General features: G+C 35.5%; 1 long non-coding RNA gene across 5 annotated transcripts; it reads left to right on the forward strand.

The window, feature by feature from the left end:
- The first annotated feature begins 300 nt into the window (after positions 1-300).
- LOC128549409 (uncharacterized) lies at positions 301-13,846 on the forward strand. 5 transcript variants are annotated; one of them, XR_008367567.1, is made up of 7 exons: positions 301-393; positions 5,614-5,748; positions 6,328-6,444; positions 10,144-10,312; positions 11,533-11,673; positions 12,484-12,625; positions 13,714-13,846. It is a non-coding gene; the product is annotated as an uncharacterized LOC128549409 (long non-coding RNA). The 5 variants fall into 5 exon arrangements; XR_008367569.1 differs by having other exon boundaries at positions 312-383; XR_008367570.1 differs by lacking the exon at positions 301-393 and adding an exon at positions 426-537.
- Positions 13,847-14,704: the final 858 nt, after the last annotated feature.

The following is a 14,704-nucleotide window of genomic DNA, read 5'->3' on the forward strand; positions in this document are numbered from 1 at the left end:
ATCTAGATCTACCAGATTTGGTAGTGTACCAGATTTGGCAAAATCTTTGGTTATAGATCTAACAAAGAACTATAAAATACATTATTTTATAGCTCTTCAAGTTTGGTTATAACAAAGTTAACAATCAACTGATCTGCACTGGAATGAGAGAACAGGCAAATGTAACAAGTATTATTACGATTCATATTCTATTATCGGATAAGAGAGATTTAGCTTTTCTGTTTTCAACACAACTGTGTTGATGCTGATCGGTTGTGTGACTGTGTGACTACAGCGATACGGAACGCCCAGTATTTATACTAACCCAAATATGACGTCATAATTTCAAAATGGCTGACATTCGCTGGCTGCTGCTCTACGTCAACTTTTAAGCATGTTTACATGTACATAAGGGTATGACTGCAACTAATAGTGAATTGTAAAACTATTTACGGATAAGTGCTATCGATTTAACGTAATAATAGAACTTTTATGAAGTTATTTATGAAGCAATCAGCCTTCGATGTTCGTACATAGAACTTTCGTATCCAGTGTCAGGTACAAGGAAAAATTTCAACAAATGTCTGGATACCACAATATGATTGTAACACGTGAATTGAAGTCAGACACCTTACTGTACCACCATGCAACAGTATCATCTATCTTCCGTAACCGCCGAACCCCTTTCGGTGACGTAGACGTTGTTCGTCAGTATATAGATAATTTTAGTGATAGAGCAGCCCTTTTTTATGGTTTGGCAGATTCCCTAGAGAGCGTACGTATTCGTCCAGAACCGGTTCTCTAACCAAAATAAACAGAATTTTGTTTCTATGCATATTGTTCTCTTAATTAATTTTACCGTGCCCTTGCATTTATCTGCGTTTACTGTCTGCCATATTGTTGTTGTTGTAATCTTGACTGCCAGAAATGTCGAAACCCAACTGGTTCAGCAGTAGTATGTTCAGGTATAATCCACAACCTGGCACCACAGAATTGGAATGATAAAAACTAGTATACGAATAAACTAGGGCTGTGGATCGTCCGACAAGTGGCGATCCAATCAGATCCGCGAGTCGGGGCTGACGATTCACAGATCGAACCATGGATTACCAGCAGCAACGAACATAATGATACAAAAATGCAAGCCTGTTATTTTTGTACTTCTTTCTTTATGGAATCTAAACTTTGCAGTTCTCATAGTGCTCAGTTAATAGTTTTGACCTATAGATGTTTAATGTTTTGCTCATTAATTAAAGTAAGGTTTTGCGGGTGGACTTGTGCCATTCTTGCAGATTAACGATATGATGTCGATCATTAATATCACAATATTTAGTAACAGTTTCGCACTTTTTGATAAGAAAATTTTATTTGTTGGACAGAAATTTCGTATCTAACTTTTTATTGAATTTAATTACTTAAATGATAAATGTGACAGATTTCATATTAATTTTAGTTTGAATATAAGACCAATGCTAACTCTACCTAAGACATTTGTTTACATCCGGTTTAGAATCTGACAACGCGTAATCGTCTTAGATGTGCAAGAAAATTCATTGAAGACGTTTAATGTGGCTTTAATTTAGTTTTATTGACAGAATTTTACATATCGCATGTATTAATAAAAAAAAGATCGCGATCCAACGATCTTGACAATACTCAAACTTTTGGTCAAACTTGTGGATATCCGAGTACTCGGATACTCGTTACAGTCCTAGAAAAAACACGTGAAAACACACTTTCCCATTTTTAGCTCACCTGTCACATAGTGACAAGGTGAGCTTTTGTGATCACCCTTCGTCCGTCGTCAGTCTGTGCGTCCGTCCGTCAACAATTTCTCGTCTGCACGATATTGGTTTCATTTATGATTTTATTTTAACCAAACTTGCACACAACTTGTATCACCATAAGATCATGGTTCCTTTCTTGAACTGGCCAGATCCCATTATGGGTTCCAGAGTAATGGCCCCAGAAAGGGCCAAAATTAGTTATTTTGACCTTGTCTGCACAAAAGTAGCTTTATTTATGATTTGATTTTTACCAAACTGGCACACAACTTGTATCACCATAAGATCTTGGTTCCTTTCTTGAACTGGCCAGATTCCATTATGGGTTCCAGAGTTATGGCCCCTGAAAGGGCCAGAATTAGCTATTTTGACCTTGTCTGCACAATGGCAGCTTCATTTATGATTTTATTTTAACCAGACTTGCACACAACTTGTATCACCACAAGATCTTGCTTCCTTTCTTCAACTGGCCAGATTCCATTATGGATTCCAGAGGTATGGCCCCTTAAAAGTGCAAAATTGGCTATTTTGGCTTTTGTAGCCATATAGAGACTTCATTTATGGTTTTATTTGATACAAACTTCCAAAATATCTTCAACAACAATAAATCTTGGATTACATGACAAATCAGATCCAATCATAGGTTCTAGAGTTATTTTATATCTGATTACCTCCCATGATTGTAATAAAATGGATTTATATCAGTAAGTAAGGACTTAGTTGAAATTTCATTATTTTTATTAGTTGGACTGAGACAATCAGGGTATATAACTATGGACTGATTTTATGTCAAATTACCTCCATTTATTTCAAATTAAAATTGTTATATCTCCATAACTAATGAAGATACTGATCTGAAATTTCATTTATGTCAACAGATTTATTTGGCAGATCCTTCTTTTGTCAACTTACAGTATTTTTTTTTTCATTACTTCCCTTTTATGTTACTATAAATAGCTTATTTTTAGTAACTTCTTTATTATTGGCCGTTTAGAAAACACAGGACAAGTTTTCTGTGGTACAACATGGATGGTACCTCCAATTTTTAGGTGTATTTTAACATATCTATACCTTGTAAGATATTTTTTCTTTTTGGTTAAATTTCTTCCCTTTGTTGTTCCTGTCCTTTGGACTTAGATATTTTTTCTGAGGACCTTCTTGTCCTCAAGTGCAGTGATAACAGGTGAGCGATATAGGGTCATCATGGCCCTCTTGTTAAATGTTATTTGCTTTCGACATGTACTATGTTAAAATTATTTAGATATAAAAGGATACTGATTTTTATTTGTATCATTACATGTTTATAGATGTACAAACTAATTTAATTGCCATTATTAATGATTAAAACTTCATGTGGATTCTTTGATCAGTTTGTAACACTTTTGCATTTAATTCAAGTTCAAAGATATGTGATCAATACTAATTAACAGAAATTACTTAATTTGTTTTAACTGTTTCTTTTATTGTTTTATACCTTTTCATTTTACATTTCAAGTTTATTTCGGATTGCTCCAATGCTGCCTATTTCCACATTCTTTCGTACTAGTTTATTTTATCATTTGCACATATATTTTTATGCCCCCCGAAGGGAGGCATATTAGTTTTCAACTGTCCGTCCGTTCGTTAGTTAGTTAGTTCGTTAGTCAAAACGTTAACTTTTTGCATGAAGGCACTTTACTTGCGAACCACTGCACCCAGGACCTTCCAACTTCACATGCTGATAGTACTTATTGAGTACACGACCCCTACTGACGTTTAGGTCACCAGGTCAAAGGTGAAGGTCAAAGGTCAAGGTGCTGCGGGGGCATTTGTCACCATTAGTGACAGCTCTTGTTTTTATTGAATCATTCAATGGCTTTGTAGTCTCTCTAAAGAAACTAGAGAAATTTTCCTTTATAATGGATGAATAAGTGACTACAGGGTTCGAATTTAAGCTCGCATACTCGCGAAATGCGAGTGCAAATTTCAAACTGCAAGGTGAGATTTCAGACACCAGCATTTTTTTGCGAGTGAAAATTTTTGGCTGAATAATGTGCATTTCTAACGGTCGTCTCGATCTTACACTGTTCTTTCTTTCGGAGCACTCTTTCATCTTTCGTCGTAAAAGGACATTTACACTCGATACATGTCCCGTGCGCATGTCTTTTCAACTGCTGACAAGTACCTGCGCCAATTTTGATGACGTTTACCGCATCCGGTGGGTCTTTTGGTAATCTGTTAATAAGTTACTATTTATATAGCGCAAATACGATTGGCTGGACTTGTCACGTGGATGTTTGTGTTAATGTAAATGTTCTAATAAAGTAACATGTCGCGGAAAATGCAAGTTGTTTTTCATTTAGCAAGTAAAAAAAATACCACTTGCGAAAAAATGCAAGTAGAAAATCAGGCTAAATTCGAACCCTGGACTAGTCATACTGAAATAAATATAATGGATGAATAAGTGACTAGTCATACTGAAATAAATGTAATGGATGAATAAGTGACTAGTCATACTGAAATAAATGTAATGGATGAATAAGTGACTAGTCATACTGAAATAAATATAATGGATGAATAAGTGACTAGTCATACTGAAATAAATGTAATGGATGAATAAGTGACTAGTCATACTGAAATAAATATAATGGATGAATAAGTGACTAATCATACTGAAATAAATCAAATACATGTGGCAGAAAAAATGCAATTAAGTGTCATAGGTCACTTTTGTACAAAAAGCCTGAATCAGGACATGACTTTAACACAGGACCGGACATGTGCCCCCCCCCCCCCCAGGACATACAACCCTTTAGCACCTCATAAAACTTTATCAGTAATATTTATTGTCAAAAACACAATTGATTTGTCATTTATACACACATATTAGAGTCCAAAAACATAATTTCATTCCTGTAATTAAAACTAACCAAAAGCCCGCCTGCTTAGCTCAGTAGGTAAGAGCGTTGGTCTACGGATCTTGGGGTCGCGAGTTCCATCCTCGGGCGGGGCGTATGTTCTCCGTGACTATTTGATAAACGACATTGTGTCTGAAATCATTAGTCCTCCACCTCTGATTCATGTGGGGAAGTTGGCAGTTACTTGCGGAGAACAGGTTTGTACTGGTACAGATCCAGGAACACTGGTTAGGTTAACTGCCCGCCGTTACATGACTGAAATACTGTTGAAAATGGCGTTAAACCCAAATAAATAAATAAAACTAACCAAAAGTGGTGATTGTTGCTATATAGATATTAAATGTTACCTTGTTGCGATAGTTTCACATGTAATTGTCTAAGTAATCATAATTAATAATGCCTGAATTCACCTTAATCAAGTCCCAAATGCTCTAAACTGTTGTTATTTAACCTTTAGCCTGCTGATGGCAGTGTCGGCAAGTGATTCTGCCTTTGCGACCAGTGCATAAAGTCTGTTGGTAAATGAATACTACTAATCAGTTAACTTGAAGTCAATATTGACTGTAAGATATTTTCTAGTGTTTGTCAACAATAAACCTTTACCCTCCTAAGTTTCTAAAATGGACTGGTCTGTCATTCAATCTGGGCAGTAACATTTATAATTCAAAGGGGTGTTCACTGAAAATTTATTGATAGCATAGTGTACAGTGCAGACCAAGATCAGCCTGCACATCCGTGAGTTAGGGCCACGTGTGAGGCACATGCTGTTCTCCATGACATTATTTGTACTCAACCTCTGTTTCATATGGGGAATTGAGAGTTACAGAGAACAAGTTTGTACGGCTACAGAATCCAGGAACACTGGTAAGGTTAAATGCCTGCCAGAAAACAACTGAAATATTGTTGAAAAATAGCATTGAACTCAAAATAAAAAACAAACAAATCTTTTGCAGTGCATTGGGAAGTAACAGTAAAGCAGAATACCTACAGTCCATGAAGTTGAGAAATGAAGAAATGCAGCTCTGAATTGTTTAATACGGTGTGTGGGGAAAACTTTGTGGATATGAAGCATAGAAATCATGTATCAAGTAAGAAGATCCTTTTTATTTAGAACCATTTTCCTCTAATCCAGCTGTACTCTGAGTTATAGAAAAGCTGAACACAGACAAAACATGCTTTTTTGTAAAAATAAAACATATTTTACAATGGAAGGGAGGTAACTCAATTTAAAAAAAAGAACACTAAAAGGCTATATTAAAAGAAATTGTTCTTTGTTTCATATAAAATTTAACTACTTGAACAGATCTATTTGGATACAGTTTCTGTATTTTCTATCTATTAGAGACCCATTTTCTACAAGATATTCATACATCTGCTTCAAGAAAACGAAAAAAATGAAAGTCATCTGAAGTCAGGTACCCTCATATAGCAGTATTTCAGACAGCGGTCTGCAGAATTAACACCCTTCTTTCGTTTTCAATTAAATAACCTGAAAAAATGCAAAAAGAAACATGAAAGTGTCTTATTTTATGAAAAATAAATAGTAAATATCACTGAGGAACTTTTTTCAACCAAATTGCAGCTATATAACCAAAATGTCCGTGCTTGATTTTATTGTGGTATATGTGCATCTAATACGTCTTTGAACTTTATATTTCTTTTTGTAGTTCGAAGTAACAGTAACACAGAATGGCTGGAGACCAGTAACTTTAGAACTGAAGAGATGCAGGTCATTGTTCTATATGGTGATTGATGGAACTATGGTGCAGTTTTGAATTGATAAGGTAGATCATTGATACATGTTTCCATGTAACCATTAGAGGTTACTGGCAAGCAACCTATGTGAAAAAAGCTTCGGACCAAGGGAACTAACTTTTGCCGCACCTCGTATTATTACAGATAGTTTGTTTTCAGACTCCTTTCCACATACTACAAACCTTCATGTTCTCTGATGCATGAAGACTTTTAAATCTACTTGAATGATTTTACCATTATCATACAACTTTACATTTATTGAAAGTAACTTTGAAATTCAAGTATATAATGTTAGGTATAGTGCTTATTACAGTAAACCTCACTTATAAGGAACTCGGATATAAGGAACACTCAGTTATAAGGAACAGTTTTCATTTCCCTGATTTAATTCCTTCTTTATTCAATGTAAAAATCCTTGGTTATAGGGAACTCTGTTATAAGGAACACTTTTTCTAGTCCCAAGGTACAAAATTCAATGGAAAACCCTTCGGTTATTGCGAACAGACGTAAAGAATAAAAATTATTGAAAACTGGAAATAAACAGGAGAATTGCTGATGACGTCAGAGTAATGTCGGCACTTTTACGCGCTTTTATGCACATGAATAAACACATATTATTTCATTTCTATGATCTTTAGTTTGTTTTATTTCACGTATATGTTAAAAAGAAAATAAATAATATCATCATTAATTTATATTTACTCGAGATTATGTTTGAGAGCTACATGTATAAGGTATTTCATGATAACAATACTGAACGAAAATAAGTCGTGGACACGGTCATGTCATACTATCCTAAATAAATGTGTTAATTATGCGTGATTAACAATGGCAAACAGTCCAGTTTACCAAATTTTCAATTGTAAAAATTATATCAGGTGCTAAAATGGACAAAAGCGAAACTATAGGTATAATTTACACTTTAGTCCATATGTATGGCGCCGTTGTCTAGTCGTAATGCACTGTATGTCATAAACACCCTACTTTTAAATTTTAATTGGTAGTCTAATTTAACATTTTTAGCTCACCTGTCACAAAGTGACAAGGTGAGCTTTTGTGATCGCGCAGTGTCCGGCGTCCGTCGTCCGTCCGTCAGTCCGTGCGTGCGTGCGTCCGTCCGTCCGTAAACTTTTGCTTGTGACCTCTCTAGAGGTCACATTTTTCGTGGGATCTTTATGAAAGTTGGTCAGAATGTTCACCTTGATGATATCTAGGTCAAGTTCGAAACTGGGTCACGTGCCGTCAAAAACTAGGTCAGTAGGTCTAAAAATAGAAAAACCTTGTGACCTCTCTAGAGGCCATAATTTTCAATGGATCTTCATGAAAATTGGTCAGAATGTTCACCTTGATGATATCTAGGTCAAGTTCGAAACTGGGTCACGTGCCTTCAAAAACTAGGTCAGTAGGTCTAAAAATAGAAAAACCTTGTGACCTCTCTAGAGGCCATATATTTCACAAGATCTTCATGAAAGTTGGTCAGAACGTTCTCCTTGATGATATCTAGGTCAAGTTCGAAACTGGGTCACGTGCTGTCAAAAACTAGGTCAGTAGGTCAAATAATAGAAAAACCTTTTGACCTCTCTAAAGGCCATATTTTTCATGGGATCTGTATGAAAGTTGGTCTGAATGTTTATCTTGATGATATCTAGGTCAAGTTCGAAACTGGGTCACGTGCGGTCAAAAACTAGGTCAGTAGGTCTAAAAATAGAAAAACCTTGTGACCTTTCTAGAGGCCATATATTTCATAAGATCTTCATGAAAATTGGTCAGAACGTTCAACTTGATGATGTCTAGGTCAAGTTTGAAACTGGATCACGTGCCATCAAAAACTAGGTCAATAGGTCAAATAATAGAAAAACCTTGTGACCTCTCTAAAGGCCAAATTTTTCATGGGATCTGTATGAAAGTTGGTCTGAATGTTCATCTTGATGATATCTAGGTCAAGTTCGAAACTGGGTCAACTGCGGTCAAAAACTAGGTCAGTAGGTCTAAAAATAGAAAAACCTTGTGACCTCTCTAGAGGCCATATATTTCATGAGAACTTCATGAAAATTGGTCAGAATGTTCACCTTGATGATATCTAAGTCAAGTTCGAAAGTGGGTCACATGCCATCAAAAAGTAGGTCAGTAGGTCAAATAATAGAAAAACCTTGTGACCTCTCTAGAGGCCATATTTTCCATGGGATCTGTATGAAAGTTGGTCTGAATGTTCATCTTGATGACATCTATGTCAAGTTTGAAAGTGGGTCACGTGCCTTCAAAAACTAGGTCAGTAGGTCAAATAATAGAAAAACCTTGTGACCTCTCTAAAGGCCATATTTTTCAACAGATCTTCATGAAAGTTGGTCTGAATATTCATCTTGATGATATCTAGGTCAAGTTCGAAACAGGGTCATGTGCGGTCAAAAACTAGGTCAGTAGGTCTAAAAATAGAAAAACCTTGTGACCTCTCTAGAGGCCACCCTTGTGAATAGATCTCTATAAAAATTGGTCAGAATGTTCATCTTGATGATATCTAGGTCAAGTTCGAAAGTGGGTCACATGCCATCAAGAAGTAGGTCAGTAGGTCAAATAATGAAAAAAACGTTGTGACCTCTCTAGAGGCCATTTTTTTCATGGGATCTGTATGAAAGTTGGTCAGAATGTTCACCTTGATGACATCTAGGTCAAGTTCGAAACTGGGTCAACTGTGATCAAAAACTAGGTCAGTAGGTCTTGAAATAGAAAAACGTTGTGACCTCTCTAGAGGCCATACCCTTGAATGGATCTTCATGAAAATTGGTCAGAATGTTCACCTTGATGATATCTAGGTCAAGTTTGAAACTGGGTCATGTGCCTTAAAAAACTAGGTCAATAGGTCAAATAATAGAAAAACCTTGTGATCTCTCTAGAGACCATATTTTTCAATGGATCTTCATGAAAATTGGTCAGAATTTTTATCTTGATAATATCTAGGTCAAGTTCAAAACTGGGTCACATGAGCTCAAAAACTAGGTCACTATGTCAAATAATAGAAAAAACGACGTCTTACTCAAAACTGGATCATGTGGGAAGAGGTGAGCGATTCAGGACCATCATGGTCCTCTTGTTATATTAATTATTTGAACATTTATTTTATATTAGTATTGATGCCTATTCACATAACATGCTGCCGAGCAAGGTAAGGGCTGCAACATATCTTATAATCATAATGTAGTGCTCTCCTAAAAAGAAGATAGAAATAGCCGACAATAATAAACACAAATCATGTCATTCTTACCGACATACATTTTGGTTTTAGGTTTAAACGCCGTGTTTCAACGCTATTTCAGTCATATACACGCAGTCAGTTTATCTTACCATCTCTCTAGAGGACCGGTACTAGACTCACAACTTTCTCACATAAAGATTCATGGTCGACCCGGGGCCCTTTTCAAACGTCAGTCAAATAGTGTTTGCTATACAAATTGTGTTCGTTATACAAACCTCGGTTACAAGGAATTAGTTCATTATACGGATATAAGGAACCTCGGTTATAAGGAACAATTTTTAGAGGTCCCAAGCTGTTCCTTATTAGCGAGGTTTACTGTATAATATTTTATACACATGTTTACTGATGGAATGTCTGGCAGTCTGTCTAACTGAAGTGTAGATGATTTTCATTAAATTTGTGAAATAACTTTTTGAATATGCATCTTTAGATTTTGATGGATTTACAAAATGTTTCAAAAAATTCTACTTTTTTGTAGGTGTGAAGTTACAGAAAAGCAGAATAGCTACAGACCATGAAATTTAGAAAATGAAGAGATGCATGTCTCAGTTCAGCATGGTGTATATGGGAAACATTGTGGGTCACAGACCTCTGTTCAACATTGTGTATATGGGAAACATTGTGGGTCACAGACATGAAATGATTTGGTAAGTTTAACACACCATAAATTTGTATTTTAGAATTATTTTCCTGTAAATCCAACTGCACTTTTTAAGCCAGATTTTTTTTAACTTTACAGTTAAAGGGAGGTAACTTAATTTGAAAAAAAAACCACAAAATTTAAATGCCCTTAATTCTATTTTGGTAAATTACAGGTTTGTTTTCACAGAATTTTTTACAAAGACAGTTTAGAAACAAATCAAGGTTTTAGGTTTCTGTTCAGGTATAATGATATACTACACCAGCAGCCTGTTTAAAATATTTGATGGCCGAGATTTGATTGATACCAGATATTTTCTGTTCTGTTCTTCCTCTTTCTATCATTGGTCCCTTAACCCTTACAATAATGGACACAGTAGATTCTGTCTTAGCAATTAGTGTGGATCATGATCAGCCTACACCATCTTTGCAGTCTGATCAAGATCTGCTCTGTTCGCCATTCAGTCAGTATCTTTTTGGTAAACATCCCTATTAACAGTTAATGGTGCTGTCCAAATTGAAAGATAGACAAGTGCATTATAAAAATTTAGCAGGGTAAAGATAATATAAGAGTATCCATAAACATTTTCATTTTTCCTTTCTGTTCAACAAATTTGCATCACATGCATTGATTTTGTAATTATTCAGATACGCAAAATAACAGGGGAAATTAATTTCAAGGAAAATCAAAGTGACATAAATTTTGTACACCAGTTATTTTAGGTATTTTTTTCTTGTTTAGTCTAAACCTTTTACTTACTGACATAGATTCTTTTTATTTGTTTTTTTTTGTTTTGGTTGGATGTAATGTTGCACTGACACAAGTTGAGGTCATATGGCGACTTTCTAGCTTTGATGGTGGAGGAAGATCCTAAGTGCCCCTCCATGCATTATTTCATCATGAGCAGGTACCTGGGTAGAACCACCGACCTTCTGTAAGCCAGCTGGATGGCTTCCTCTCATGAAGAATTCAATGCCCCGAGTGAGGCTCGAACCCACATCGATGAGGGGCAAGTGATTTAAAGTCAGCAACCTTAACCACTCAGCCACGGAGTCCCCTTGACATAGATTCACTTACAAATATCATTGCATGAAATTTCATAAAAGGAAACTTTTTATAGTTTCAAGTTACAAGTTAGGAGTTTTAGATGATTATCATTAAATTGTAAAATTGCTTCTCATAATATATTTCTTTCTAAACACTCTGAAAATGCCTCTTGTTTTGTAGTGTGAAGTAACAGTAAAGCAGAATGGCTACAGACAATTAGTTCAGAATGGAAGAAGAGATGCAGGTCTTTGTTCTATATGGTGTATGAGGGAACCATGGTGGAAATTTGGATTTCATGGCAGTCATAGAAATATCTAATAAGTAACCAGATAATTTTTGTTAAGAATAATTTACCACTTAAAAACTGCATTTAGAGTTACATAAGGTAACAAGGTACAGTTACCTGCCCTTCGTTACCCAACTAAAGGAAGTGTATCCGAGAGAAAAGAGGTCCCTCATTTCATGATGGATTTGATTGTAAATAGATATTCTGAGCTTCTGAAAGTAGCCAAATTTTATAGATCTGATGTAAATGAAGAGAAAGGGGTAAAACATTTCTGGAAAATCATGGTTTCTTGTGCAAATGACTGTCTGTGGATTTGTACAAAAAGTAGGCTGGACTGCTTCACTTTGTAAAAATGCAATACACTATTCATTCTGACAGATGTGAGGAGAAAAGTAGCAGGTCAACAGGTCACTTCGAAGTGATTTTTGTGTTCCTCTGGGATAGATTTCTAAAGAGAAGGTGTTTGCATTTGTCTTCAGAACATTGTGTCAAAGCCTTGCATTGATATATTTGTATGTAACACTATGGGAAATTAATTGTACTTTGGGGCCATAAGAGCTGAACAGATACCAATACTTTAAAAAGCAACAACAAATGTCCAATCTTCTGTAAAACAGATTTTACAATTGAAGGGAGCTAACTTAATTAGAAAAATATATACTGAAATGCCCTTGCTTTCATAGAAATTTTCACTTACAGAATCTTATCAGGTTTCTAGTTTTGGATTGAGTATGACTACACTGGTATTTTAAGAATTGATGGATGCTTCCATAATTACAGTAAATGCAGCATTATATTTTCATACCAATTAACCACTACCATACCGTATAATATTATTTCTACAGGTCTGTAGGAAAGTGATGTGTGTACCAGTCTGTCAGACTTTTACCTGTCTGTCCAGTCAACAAATTCGCAATAGATGCGTAGATTCTCAGATAATTTGGCAGAGTTTTCACAGTTACTAAGACAGATTATAAAAGATTTTTGGTAAGTTTTAGTCGACTCTACAAAGTGTAGAGAGCTGTCCTGCTCGACCTGGCATCAGTGTCCTTCTGTGTATGCACTTTGGTTAAAGTTTTGATGCACTTTCTCTTTATCACTATAATTACTTGATGGATTTATTTCAATTTTTAAATGGTTATTGCTCATCACCACTCAAATCACAAGGGCCATAACTCTAACTCTCACACCAATATTTCATGAATAATCCCCCTTTTACTTAGAACGTTTTGATGCGCTTTCACTCTTTCTCAGATATTACTAAATAGATTTGATTCAAATTTAAAATATTATTCTACCTAATCAACCATATCATATGACACAAGGTCCATAACTCTGGTACCAATATTTCCTGAATTATGCCCCCTTTTACTTAGAATTTCAGGTTAGATTTTTGGTGCACTTTTACTCTATCTCAGGTATTACTAAATGGATTTGATTCAGACTTAAAATAGTTATTCAACATCATCACTTATATCATGTTACACAAGGGCCATAACACTTGCCACAATGTTTCATGAGTTATCCCCCTTTTTATTTAGAATTTCAGATTTAAAGTTTTGATGCTCTCAGAGCTCCAGATAAGATTTAAGGTTAAAGGGTATTTTATCCCCTAGTTTTTTTTTTTCAAAAGGGTATTTTATTCCTAGATATTTTTTCAAAAGCGTATTTTAGATTTTCTAAATGATTTTTAAGTATTTGAAATCATTACAGGGTAATAATAATAACTGTTTGTATCATTTTCTGAAATTCATGTGCTCCGCTGATGTGCCTTTGTCGACCAATGCTGTTTTCCTGAATATTCTTGAGCCTTCATTCAAATAGTTTTAACATTTTGTTAACTGCATACATTACATCTTATACTACATCTTAATTTCAGTTACTTTATGGGGTCACCCCGGTATTGAAGTACTTCCGGGTCATTGTATCCTAGGAAGTAGTTCTTTGAAATTTTGAAGTTCTTAGTTTAAAGCCGTCCCTACTTCGACATGTTAAATTCTGAATGTATTCTGACACTGTGTACATTTTGTGCCATTTCTGATGTCTTTAACAGTTGTTTTGTCTGTGTTTTTCAGGACTATATTCCTGTGCGGATAGATTAAAAAACTACTCCAGACTGGTAGACATGACAGATGTTTATTGGAAATATGATCATGGACTTAAAACTTTGATGTGTAGCAAAAAAAATCATCGTTGATGATAGTGATTTTTAGCTCACCTGAGCAATGCTCAGGTGAGTTTTTCTGATCGCTCGATGTCCGGCGTCTGTCGTCCGTCGTCTGTCGTCTGTCGTCTGTCAACATTTAGCTTGTGTATGCGATAGAGGCTGTATTTTTCAATTAATCTTCATGAATATTGGTCAGAATGATAACCTTGATGAAATCTAGGCCGAGTTCGAAAATGGGTCATCTCGGGTCAAAAACTAGGTCACTAGGTCAAATCAAAGAAAAACCTTGTGTATGCGATAGAGGCTGTATTTTTCAATTAATGTTCATGAATATTGGTCAGAATGATAACCTTGATGAAATCTAGGCCGAGTTCGAAAATGGGTCATCTCGGGTCAAAAACTAGGTCACTAGGTCAAATCAAGGAAAAACCTTGTGTATGCGATAGAGGCTGTATTTTTCAATTGATCTTCATGAATATTGGTCAGATTGATTGCCTTGATGAAATCTAGGCCGAGTTCGAAAATGGGTCATCTCGGGTCAAAAACTAGGTCACTAGGTCAAATCAAAGAAAAACCTTGTGTATGCGATAGAGGCGGTATTTTTCAATTAATCTTCATGAATATTGGTCAGAATGATAACCTTGATGAAATCTAGGCCGATTTAGAAAATGGGTCATCTCGGGTCAAAAACTAGGTCAATAGGTCAAATCAAAGAAAAACCTTGTGTATGCGATAGGGGCTGTATTTTTCAATTATTCTTCATGAATATGGTCAGAATGATAACCTTGATCAAATCTAGGCCGAGTTCGAAAATGGGTCATCTGGGGTCAAAACTAGGTCACTACGTCAAATCAAAGAAAAACCTTGTGTATGCGATAGAGGCTGTATTTTTCAATTGA

The sequence above is a fragment of the Mercenaria mercenaria genome, chromosome 16 (genome assembly GCF_021730395.1).
Source record: "Mercenaria mercenaria strain notata chromosome 16, MADL_Memer_1, whole genome shotgun sequence".
NCBI lineage: Eukaryota > Metazoa > Mollusca > Bivalvia > Venerida > Veneridae > Mercenaria > Mercenaria mercenaria.